Here is a 10571-nt window from a genome sequence, read left to right on the forward strand (position 1 = left end):
TTGAAGGCAGGAGGAAAATGGGGTGACAGAGGATGAGACGGTTGGATGGCATCACTGACTCAATGGACGTGAGTTTGAGCAAATTCTGGGAGACAGCGAAGGACAGGGAAGCCTGGCATGCTGTAGGGTGCATGGGGCTGCAAAGAGTCAGACATGACTTAGCGACTGAACAACAACAAATCTTCAGTTCCAGGGTCGGCTTGTTTCCATTTCTTGAGGGCAGCTCTCTCTGGCAGCTTTTGTTATGGCTACAGTCTGGTCATCATGTAGTTAACTTCTCCACCTGGTGGGGGTTTCAGTATCTACAAGACAGCTCACAGGATATGGCTCAGAATATTGTCTACAGCCCTTGAGAAGAAACTAAAGGTCCTTGTCTATGCTTAATGACTAAACTATTGTGATTTGATCTCCTCTGACTGTTTTCCTTTGTTTCTGCATGTTCTTTCTTCTCTCATTAAACTTAATCTTTGGCTAAAAATTTTCCACAGACAAACTCAGGCAGAAGAAATGGGGCACAAGGACCATAGGTTCCTTGGTCCTGTTTCAGGAGGGGAATTCCCCAGTGATCCAGTGGTTGGAACTCAGTACTCTCACTGCCAGGGGCCCAGGTTTGATCCCTGGTTGAGGAACTAAGATCCCACAAACTGAGTGACGTGGCCAAAAAAACAAAAAGAGAATCAGAGTTCCCCTTGTGCAAGAAGGTGGGTGGCAGCTTTTGTCGTTTCAGAGACCCCCAACCATGGGGTAAAATGGAAACTGCAATCTCCACTTTCAACCTGACCCTCTGCCTTGAGCTCTGATTCAGGCATCCAAGTGTCTTCCTGTCTGATTCAGGCCCACTTGGATGACCTCCAAATACTGCAAATGCGACAGAGCCCACATTGAACATCATCCATCTTTCCCAAGGGGCTGCTTCTCATGGGTCTCCTCCTCCATGAATGGCACCACCAGGGGGAGCCAAAACTTGGCGGCCACCATCGTCCCGGCTTCATCTTCAGCCAGTCACTGGATCTGGTCCAAATCCACTCTCCAGCCACCTCTGAACTTTACTGTCTCCTCCCATCCGAACTCTGCTTCTGCCTTGGTTCAGATCACCACCCACTCCTGCCTGGGCAGGGCCCTGAGGGGTGTCACCTTTTCTGTTTCTTTTTTCCCCAGTTTTGTTGAGATATAATTGGCATACAGGTCTTTCCAGGAGTCATGTATAGATGTGAGTGCTGAACAGAAAAGAAAGCAGAGCATCAAAGAATTGATGCTTTCGAACTGTGGTGTTGGAGAAGACTCTTGAGGGTCCCTTGGACTGCAAGGAGATCAAACCAGTCAATCCTAGAGAAAATCAACCCTGAATACTCTTTAAAAGAACTGGCCCTGAAGCTGAAACTCCAACACTTTGGCAACCTGATGCGAAGAGCTGACTTATTGGAAAAGACCTTGATGCTGGGAAAGATTGAAGGCAGAAGGAGAAGAGGGCAACAGAGGATGAGATGGTTGGATGGCCTTACCAACTCGATGGACATAAACTTGGGCAAACTCCGGGAGATGGTGAGGCACGGGGAAGCCTGGCATGCTGTAGTCCATGGGGTCGTGAACAGTCGGACACGACCGGGTGACTGAACAACAACAACTGTATGTGTTTAAGGTGTATAGCATAATGATTTGACTTACAGTGATAAAAAAATAGAAAAATATTTCCCTTGTGATAATATTCTAAGAACTCTTAGAATTTATTGCCTTAACAACTTTCATGTATAGCATACAGCAGTGTTGATTATCTTGTCATGCTGTACATCACATCCCTAGTACTTATTCATTTTATAACTGGAACATTGTACCTTTTGACTATATTCATCCAATTCATTTTCCTCCCACCCCCCACTTCTGGTAAGTACAAATCTGATCTCTTCTTTTGTGAGTTTGTTTGGTTTTGAAGTATGATTGATCTACAGTACTCTGTGAATTCATGGCATACAACATAGTGATTCAATATTTGTATACATTTCAAAATAATCACCATGATAAGTCTAGCTGTCACCTGTCAATGCAAAGCTACTACGTAATTATTCACTGTACTCCTCACACTGTATGTTTCAGCCCCATGACTCATCTATGTTGTAACTGAAGGTCTGGACCCCTTTATCCCCCTCACCTATTTCTCTCGCTACCCCCACCCGCTCTATCTTACATATTCTTACTGCTTTCCTTCTGGTTACTTCCGTGGACCTGAGCCCTTGTGGAAAGTCTGAGGCATAGTAGTGTCTTGATAAACACTGGACAAATGTATTTGTTTTTTAGTGTCCAGCAGGTTCCCTGACCTCCATCTGAACCCTTCCCCTTGTAATAATCCTTGTTCACGTGGGGATACATGGCTTGGCATGTGTTTAAACGTCCTAAGTTACACATTCAGGAACCAGGAAAATGCCCCAAGATGGGTCTTTTGTGAGCAAGTTCTGTGGTACAGCATCCACTAGGAAGAAAATAAAAATCTACTCTTTTATCATTTCCTTATCAGTGAGAGAAACTGCCACTTAGCAGTTGCCTGCTGCTTTCAACCAAGCTGCTGGGTCTGTAATCCGGAGCTTCCCCGGCTCTTCAACCAACAAAATTACAGGCAAGTGGTGCAAGAAAGGGCAAATGGATGCTAGGAATATAAATTCTAGGCAAAATCTCAAAGACTCTGAGACCGGCTGGAGACAGGCATCCAGCAGTGGCCTGATCACACTGCTCCTGAATCCCTGTTCTGTCCTCCAAGCTACCCCAGCTTCTGCTTGTTTCCAGGCCTGAATTTCATCCCACATTAACCCCGCAGCTTCCAGTGTTTTACAAAGATTTCCTTCTGTTTTGCTTGCCATCAAAGGATGCTGACTCGCTGGGGGCCAAGGTACCCCTGGAAGGTGAGCATTTGAGACCTCGTCTCCTTTGGGGATTCAAAGTGATTAAATAGCCCCAGATGGCTGGAGATGGACTTGAATTATGACCAGATGGCAGGAAAGAACCTCAAGGGACCCCAAGAGGGAGGAGTAACTAGACACAAATTCATACGGGGTCTGATGCTTCCTAGACAAAAAAGTCAGCATCATCTCATGAAACACAGAAACATCTCCCGAACCAGGCCTTCACTCCTGAGGCTGTGACAGCTTGTATCCGCACACTGCCCTCCGGTCCCATAGCCATGTGACCAGGAATGACTGCTTCATGTAAATCAGGAGCAATAGCACCTCTCCCCACTGCTTGGACAGCAGCAGGAGGTGGTGGCAAGTTCTCACTAACAAAACAAGCTGACAATAAAAAGCAGACTTCATCGTCTCTCCTACTGGGCGCTCCACCACAGGACCAGCTTGCTGTGGCTAGAGGGGTCTCGCACCAACCTGGAACCCTTTTTCCGGTCCCCAAGTATGGTCAGCAGAACGATGGCCCCAAATATGCCCACGTTCTAATCCCTGGAACCTGTGCATATGTTATCTTATACAGAAAAGGGAACTCTGCAGATGTGATTAAGGTTAGAACCTCGAAAGGGGAGATTATTATCCTGAAATATACAGGTGGAGCACTCATTTTAATCAGTACTTTGAAGTTTTTTTTTTTTTTTTTTTTTAATTTTTGATTGCTTTGAGTGGCCCCCAGGATCTTAGTTCTCCAGCCAGGGACCAAACCCATGTCCCTGCGTTGTGCGTGCAGAGTCTTAACCACTGCACCACTTTTTTGTGTGAGAGCATGCGTGTTCAGTCACTCAGTCATGTCCGACTCTTTGCGACCCCTTGGACTGCAGCCCGCCAGGCTCCTCTCTCCATGGGAATTCTCCAGGTAAGAATACTGGAGTGGGTTGCCAAGCCCTCCTTTAGGGAATCTTCCCAACCCAAGGATTGAACTCAGGTCTTCCACACTGCAGGTGGATTCTTTACCATCTGAACCACCAGGGAAGCCCTCTTTTTTTTCTGGGTGCTTTTTTAATCAGCCTATTTTCAGTGGCCACTGAGAGTGGAGAATCTCTGGGACCTGGTGACACCTCAGTCTGTGGGGTAGGCAGCTCACAAGTGGGATAGACTGATACTACAATTCTGTTCTCCGAAGCCTTGGAATTTTTTCCTCTGTATTGTTCCAAGGAAGCCCGACTCTTCCCAGCATGGGGCCAGTGCTTAGTCGGGGCTGCTGTGAGTCCTCTGACAAAGCTTCTGTTGGATGCCTGCATTAGAGCAAGAAAACCCAGCTTCCCATAACGCCCTCTGAGACCATGCATGAGTCAAGAGCTAGACCTTTACTTTTTGGCTGCCTGGTTTTAAGAGTTCATCCCCCAAAGCCAGGTCTGCCCCCCCTCCATAGGCTCCTGTCATTCCTCTTGGGTGTGATATATCTTCCTAACTTGATTCTGCCCACCACCCACACCCATTTTGTTTTTATTTTCCATCTTCTCCTTAGCTACCATGGGACCAACCTGGCAACAGAGTGGAGCGAGGGGGAGGGGGAGGGTTACAGGCACCCCAACCTCACACACCTTCTTCCCCGTCCTTGTACGCGTCCTCAGTCAGAATCCTGGCATCTAACAAGATCCCTTCTTTGATGTGGGGCCCATGCACTGCAGCAAAATCATGGGGTGCCATGAAAGATAGAACTTTGAGGGAAAGACAGAGACACTGGACATCTGTCAAACAACTGGCAAGCTGCTAGCTTGAGGCGGTTTCAACATCGGGTTGCACTACATTCCTTTCGATGACGTAATCTCTTTGCACAGCTGGATTTTTGGCAGCTGCCATGATAAAAAGCAAATACTGCAGTGAAAGTCAATGCCGAACAGGAAATGAAGGTGACGATGTCCAGTCGGATTCCAAGTTTTGAGAAGTGGTACACACACCCCACCGGCAAGCAACTGTGGTCATTTAAGAATAAAATATTTTTGTATCTTCCAATATCTCTATATTATTTTCTCAAATGACTACTGAAGTATTAAAACACAAGCATTTTTTACATTGTTTATATCTATTTACTAAATGGAACTATTGGGTGACCGAGGGACTCCATGAAAAAATCAAGTGAGACACTCAGGACATGGTAAACTGACAATGTTTGGGAACCTTTACTGTAGGGACTTGGTGGGCGTGAGATGTCAGTTTCTGGGGATTCGGCTCTCTCACAATCAGTTTCTGGATTCTGCCAGCTAAAACAGATAGCACTTCCTGTAGCAGGTTCATGCAGCCACCTTGAAGGTCCTCACCAGCTTCCAGAAAGAGACCTGTCTCTCCTTGTAGAGTTCTCTCTTTTCTCCAGCAGATTATTGTGGCTCTCATGGGTATTATCAGATCAGATCAGTCGCTCAGTCGTGTCCGACTCTTTGCGACCCCATGAATGGCAGCACGCCAGGCCTCCCTGTCCATCACCAACTCCCGGAGTTCACTGAGACTCACGTCCATCAAGTCATTGATGCCATCCAGCCATCTCATCCTCTGTCGTCCCTTTCTCCTCCTGCCCTCAATCCCTCCCAGCATCAGATTCTTTTCCAATGAGTCAACTCTTCGCATGAGGTGGCCAAAGGACTGGAGTTTCAGTTTTAGCATCATTCCTTCCAAAGAAATCTCAGGGCTGATCTCCTTCAGAATGGACTGGTTGGATCTCCTTGCAGTCCAAGGGACTCTCAAGAGTCTTCTCCAACACCACAGTTCAAAATCATCAATTCTTCAGCACTCAGCCTTCTTCACAGTCCAACTCTCATATCTATACATGACCACAGGAAAAACCATAGCCTTGACTAGACGAACCTTTGTTGGCAAAGTAATGTCTCTGCTTTTGAATATGCTATCTATGTTGGTCATAACTTTCCTTCCAAGGAGTAAGCGTCTTTTAATTTTATGGCTGCAGTCACCATCTGCAGTGATTTTGGAGCCCAGAAAAATAAAGTCTGACACTGTTTCCACTGTTTCTCCATCTATTTCCCATGAAGTGGTGGGGCCGGATGCCATGATCTTTGTTTCCTGAATGTTGAGCTTTAAGCCAACTTTTTCACTCTCCACTTTCACTTTCATCAAGAGGCTTTTGAGTTCCTCTTCACTTTCTGCCATAAGGGTGGTGTCATCTGCATGTCTGAGGTTATTGATATTTCTCCCAGCAATCTTGATTCCAGCTTGTGTTTCTTCCAGTCCAGCGTTTTTCATGATGTACTCTGCATATAAGTTAAATAAACAGGGTGACAATATACAGCCTTGACGAACTCCTTTTCCTACATGGGTATTATAGTATGCCCATTTTTCAAATGAAGACTGGTTAGGGAATCTGCCTAAAGTCTGCAACCCTCAAGCAGTAGAGCTGGAATGGAAGCAAGCATGTCTAGTGCAGGGTGCCTGGTAATTTGCTAATTTGTCTAATTTGTCTCCTGGAGAGAAATTCCCAAACTCAAACAAAACCACGCTAAAATCATGGCCAATCTCAGAGACCTTAAAGCTGCACCTGTTCTGGGCCCCTTGTCTGGATCCTACCAGGTCACAAGCAATGCCTCAGTTAGCATTATCATTCATCAAAAACACAACTGACTGTGAGGAAGGCTTCACTCGCCCCCCACACCCAATCACAGCATGATCAGCCTGGGAGCCCACATCTTGCAGCCTTACCCCCAAAAGCAAGTTCCTTGGGAGGCAGGCATTTCTGGACCAGAGAAATGGCTGTCACTATTCACTGGCTCTGCTCTAGGGGTGAAATCACAGAATTGGATTCAAACCTCCACTTACTACTCAGTCAAATCGGGCAGGGCTTAACACAGGTACTCAGGCAAGTGCTTTCAGCTTCTTCATCCATAAACTGTGGCAAAACTAGCAATTCTTTGGGATTGTTACGGTTCTTAAATATTTTTAACGTTATGGTCCTTAAATGATTCTTAAATGCAAATCCCTTAGAATTGACTAGGCGTAAAATAAGTGCTGCAGGCATTTACTATTGTTTTCACTATTATTTGGCACCAAGCCCCACGTGCATTGGTAGAGGCCAGGACACCAGGACTGGACTCTCCCCTGGAAGCCATCCCACACTGAGCCCCGAGTTTGTCCGGGGTGGCTCTGCAGCAGGGGGTGCTGGTACCTGGTTGTGCTCAGTAGGTGTTACTTTCATTCCCCTCAACTTTAGCTCCCTGGTCTGTCCCAATATTGTTTGAATAATATTTTACTGAGTTCCTAGCACTGAACTCGAATCTCCTGGCTTCCTGGAGTCCCCAACTAGTGTGGGAGTCAGCAGACTAATATTTTCAAATGTAGAGATGAGCACTGATAAAGAGGACGTCCTTGAGTTCAATCCTACTCCAAAAACTGTGACTCTCAGATCCCAAACTCACTCCCTCCCGCCATACACACCTCCTCCCAAGAAAGGTGTGGACACTTGCAAGCTAGTGAGGAGGAGGGACCTAGCCCTAACAGTTCTTGGCCCCCAGGTGAGAGGTTGTGCTTTCGTCCCTGGGAAACGGGATTCAAGAGGAAGGACAGCAAGCTGCTGTAAAGACACAGAGACCACTCAGCTTGAGGGCCAGGGTGAAGCCCTCTCGGTGTCTTCCAAATACGATGAGAGCAGATCTGCTGTTCTGCTGGGGGGAGTCGGCAGATATTAGAGTTACACAAACATTTAACCAGTGAAGCAACTGTTCGTTGAGTAGCGCTGTGCTTTCCTGGTGGCTGCAAGCGCCGAAGACAGGTGGCGCCAAAGGCCCGCTTCTGGACGCCGTCCGCGGGACTCCTGACAACTGACTCCCAGCGCACTCCAGAGAACCCGCGATCTTGACGACTGGAAACCGGGGGCAGGGAAGGAGAGAGCACCAGGGCCGGCTCCAACGGCATCCTGGCCTTGATCACAACCACAGGCAGTGAGCAACCTCGGAGAGTCCCGGGTCCGGAGCGGCCAAGACTTCGGTCCCGAGAAGGCGGGGCCTGACGGTGGGCCGTACTGTAATTAACGAGAGGCGGAACCCGAGCGGAGAGGTTGGGTTCCATTCTCTGCATGGTTGATGCCCGTATTCAAAGCCCGAGAGAGGAGCGCTCTCTAGGTGGGCAGGACTCCTGGGCATTTTTAGCGGGAGGGACCTGGGGCTTTTTAGAGGTGGGCCATTATCTCAGTGTGAAAGGAAGGTGTGTTAGCCAGATGTGAGCGGAGCTCTTCCCTGGGGAGGCCGGCTTGGGGCCCCGCCTCTGAGATTTGGAGGGGTGGGGGTACTCGGGGAGCCTTCCCTGGTGGCTCAGGCGGTAAAGTGTCTGCCTGCAATGAGGGAGACCCGGGTTCGATCCCTGGGTTGGGAAGATCACCTGGAGAGGGAAATGACAACCCACTCCGGTACTCTAGCCTGGAAAATTCCATGGACTGAGGACCCTGGTAGGCTACAGTTCATGGGGTCAGAAAGAGTCGGACACGACTGAGTGACTTCACTCACTATCTGCCATCCATCTCAGACTCAGGGAGGGGCGTGGCTTGTAATGGGGTTGGGGCGTAGCCAGAAGAGGAAGGGAACAAGTAAATTCGTGGAGGGCAGAGTTTTCATCTCTCCCCCGGACAGAGTTAGTGTCTCTGCGGGACTCCCTGCACTCGTGGACCTAGTCCCCAGCTCAGCAAAGGGCGGAGCTGCGTGAAGAAAATGTGTTAACTCTGGACGTAGTTCAGAGCACCTTGAAGCGAGAACTAATAATTGCCAGTCTCAAAAATTAAAAAAAAATAACAGTAATAATTGCCAGTCTCCCAGTGCAAGCCGCACTTAGGAGGCGGGGCTTAAGGCCCAGGTGGGCTGGACCTAGTACCGCCTCGGCCTGGGCGGAGCTGAAGAGCGGAGGGGCGGGGCAACCATTCGGAAGAATCTCTGAGCTGGCAGGGGGCGAGGCTTGCGGCTTTGGTGGGCGTGACCTCCGGAGAGTTCCCGAGGGGACGCTAGCCGGCCGTGGGTGGGCGTGGCTCGAAGCTCCGAGAGACCCGGCTGATAGCTCAGTCCCCGGGCGCGCCTGGAGGAGGCGGGGCCGGAGCCAGTGGGAGGAGCCTGAGTGCAGCTCCGGGTCTAGGCGGAGCCCCAATGCAGCGCTAGTGGGGGCTCTGCCCTGGGAGGCCGTCTGTTTAGGCCCGCACGCAGCTCCGCATCTGGTGCTCATTACAGGATGACAAAAAGCCGGCTCTGGGCCCCCTGCCCTACTCCCATCCCCGCCCTCTGACAGCAGTGCTTTTAACTCCTTCCTGTCCTCGAGGCGCTCTGGATCGTCTGCCCAGGGTCACAGGAGGGAATTCCAGTCCTTCACATCCTGGCGGGCTTTGCCACCCCCACAGGCCGTGCCCCCTACCTTCTCCTCCGATCTAACTCTTTGGAACACCCCTCGACCCCCTACTCCTATCCAGTGAACCTCTCTGGCTGCACCTCCGACCTTAAAAGCTTGGGCGGGATCTGGTGGGGGCGTCTGGTTTGAGTTAAGAGGAACGTGAGAGCGGAGGGCGGGGGGCGGTGCGCAGCGTTCCCTCCACCCCCTCCGCGCCGCCCCCCACCCCGCGCCCCTATTCGTCCCAACTCCCATCTCTCCTCTCCGGGTCCTGTGGGGCCCAGCTGAACCTTCCAGCCCAGGCTCAGCCCCCGGGGGTCATAGGGTAGCAAAGGGCACTGCGTAGGGAAGGCAGCTCTGGACCACCCCTCCTCGCCTGCCCGGGTGGGTGGTCGTGGTGGTTCTCTTCCGTCCTAATTAGAGGTCCCTTAGAAGCTGCAACTGAAAAATTACAGAGTTGGTGGGAACTGGCGCCTCCCCCTCCCAGGTCCCGCCTCTCGCAGTCCCCAAGGCAATGAGCCCAGGATGAGGGCGGTTGCTGGGTCCCCACAGGCTGTGATGATTTTGTGTGTGTGTTTTTTTTTTTTTTTTTACCATCCCCTCCTCCCGTTCACGCGACAGCTCAGCTTGGAGCAGCCCGAACCTTTCTCAGTCTGGGGTCTCCCTGACCCAGCACCAGGCACACAGAAGGGCTCCGTGCGGCTCAAGCGACAGAGGCCTTGCTGAGGAGGCTGCCCAGGGAGCTGGGTATGGGATATCTCTCCCGGGTTCCTTGCTCTCTTCAGCCCTGCCTTCTAGGCTCTCCCTGAGGAGTGCCTCTGGAGCACCTACAACCCAGAGGGGTGACAACACCTTTGACTCAAACAATCTGAGCCCCAGCCACCAACTTCTGCAGCCTTCAGGGAGAGGAAGAAAAGTACCAGCAGAAAGTCAGGAGAAGTTCACCATCTGGGCCCCCTGCACTCCCCGGAATCACCAGGCCTAGAGCTTACCTTTGACCCCTAAGCCCCAGTTTGGCTCCAGGTCAGCAGAAGCCCTCATTTCAGACTCAGTGCCACCTTCTAAGAGTTTTGGTTAAAAAAGGAACAAACATGAAATTCTCTTCATGCCAAACCTCCCACTCCTAGGCTTGCTGTGTGACCTTAGGCAAGGTTCTGCCCTCCCTGGGTTCCTGTTTCCCTGAGAATCTCTAAAACATACCCTCCCTTAAGGAGTCTTACCTTATTTCCTTGGGGGCCCAAACAAGCTGAAGGAAGAAGCCCTCCTTTTTTTCTGAGTCCTCCCAGACCCTCCCCTCAGGCACCAATGGGGATCAGAAGC

Source organism: Bos indicus, chromosome 29, assembly GCF_029378745.1.
Source record: "Bos indicus isolate NIAB-ARS_2022 breed Sahiwal x Tharparkar chromosome 29, NIAB-ARS_B.indTharparkar_mat_pri_1.0, whole genome shotgun sequence".
NCBI classification, from domain to species: Eukaryota; Metazoa; Chordata; class Mammalia; order Artiodactyla; family Bovidae; genus Bos; species Bos indicus.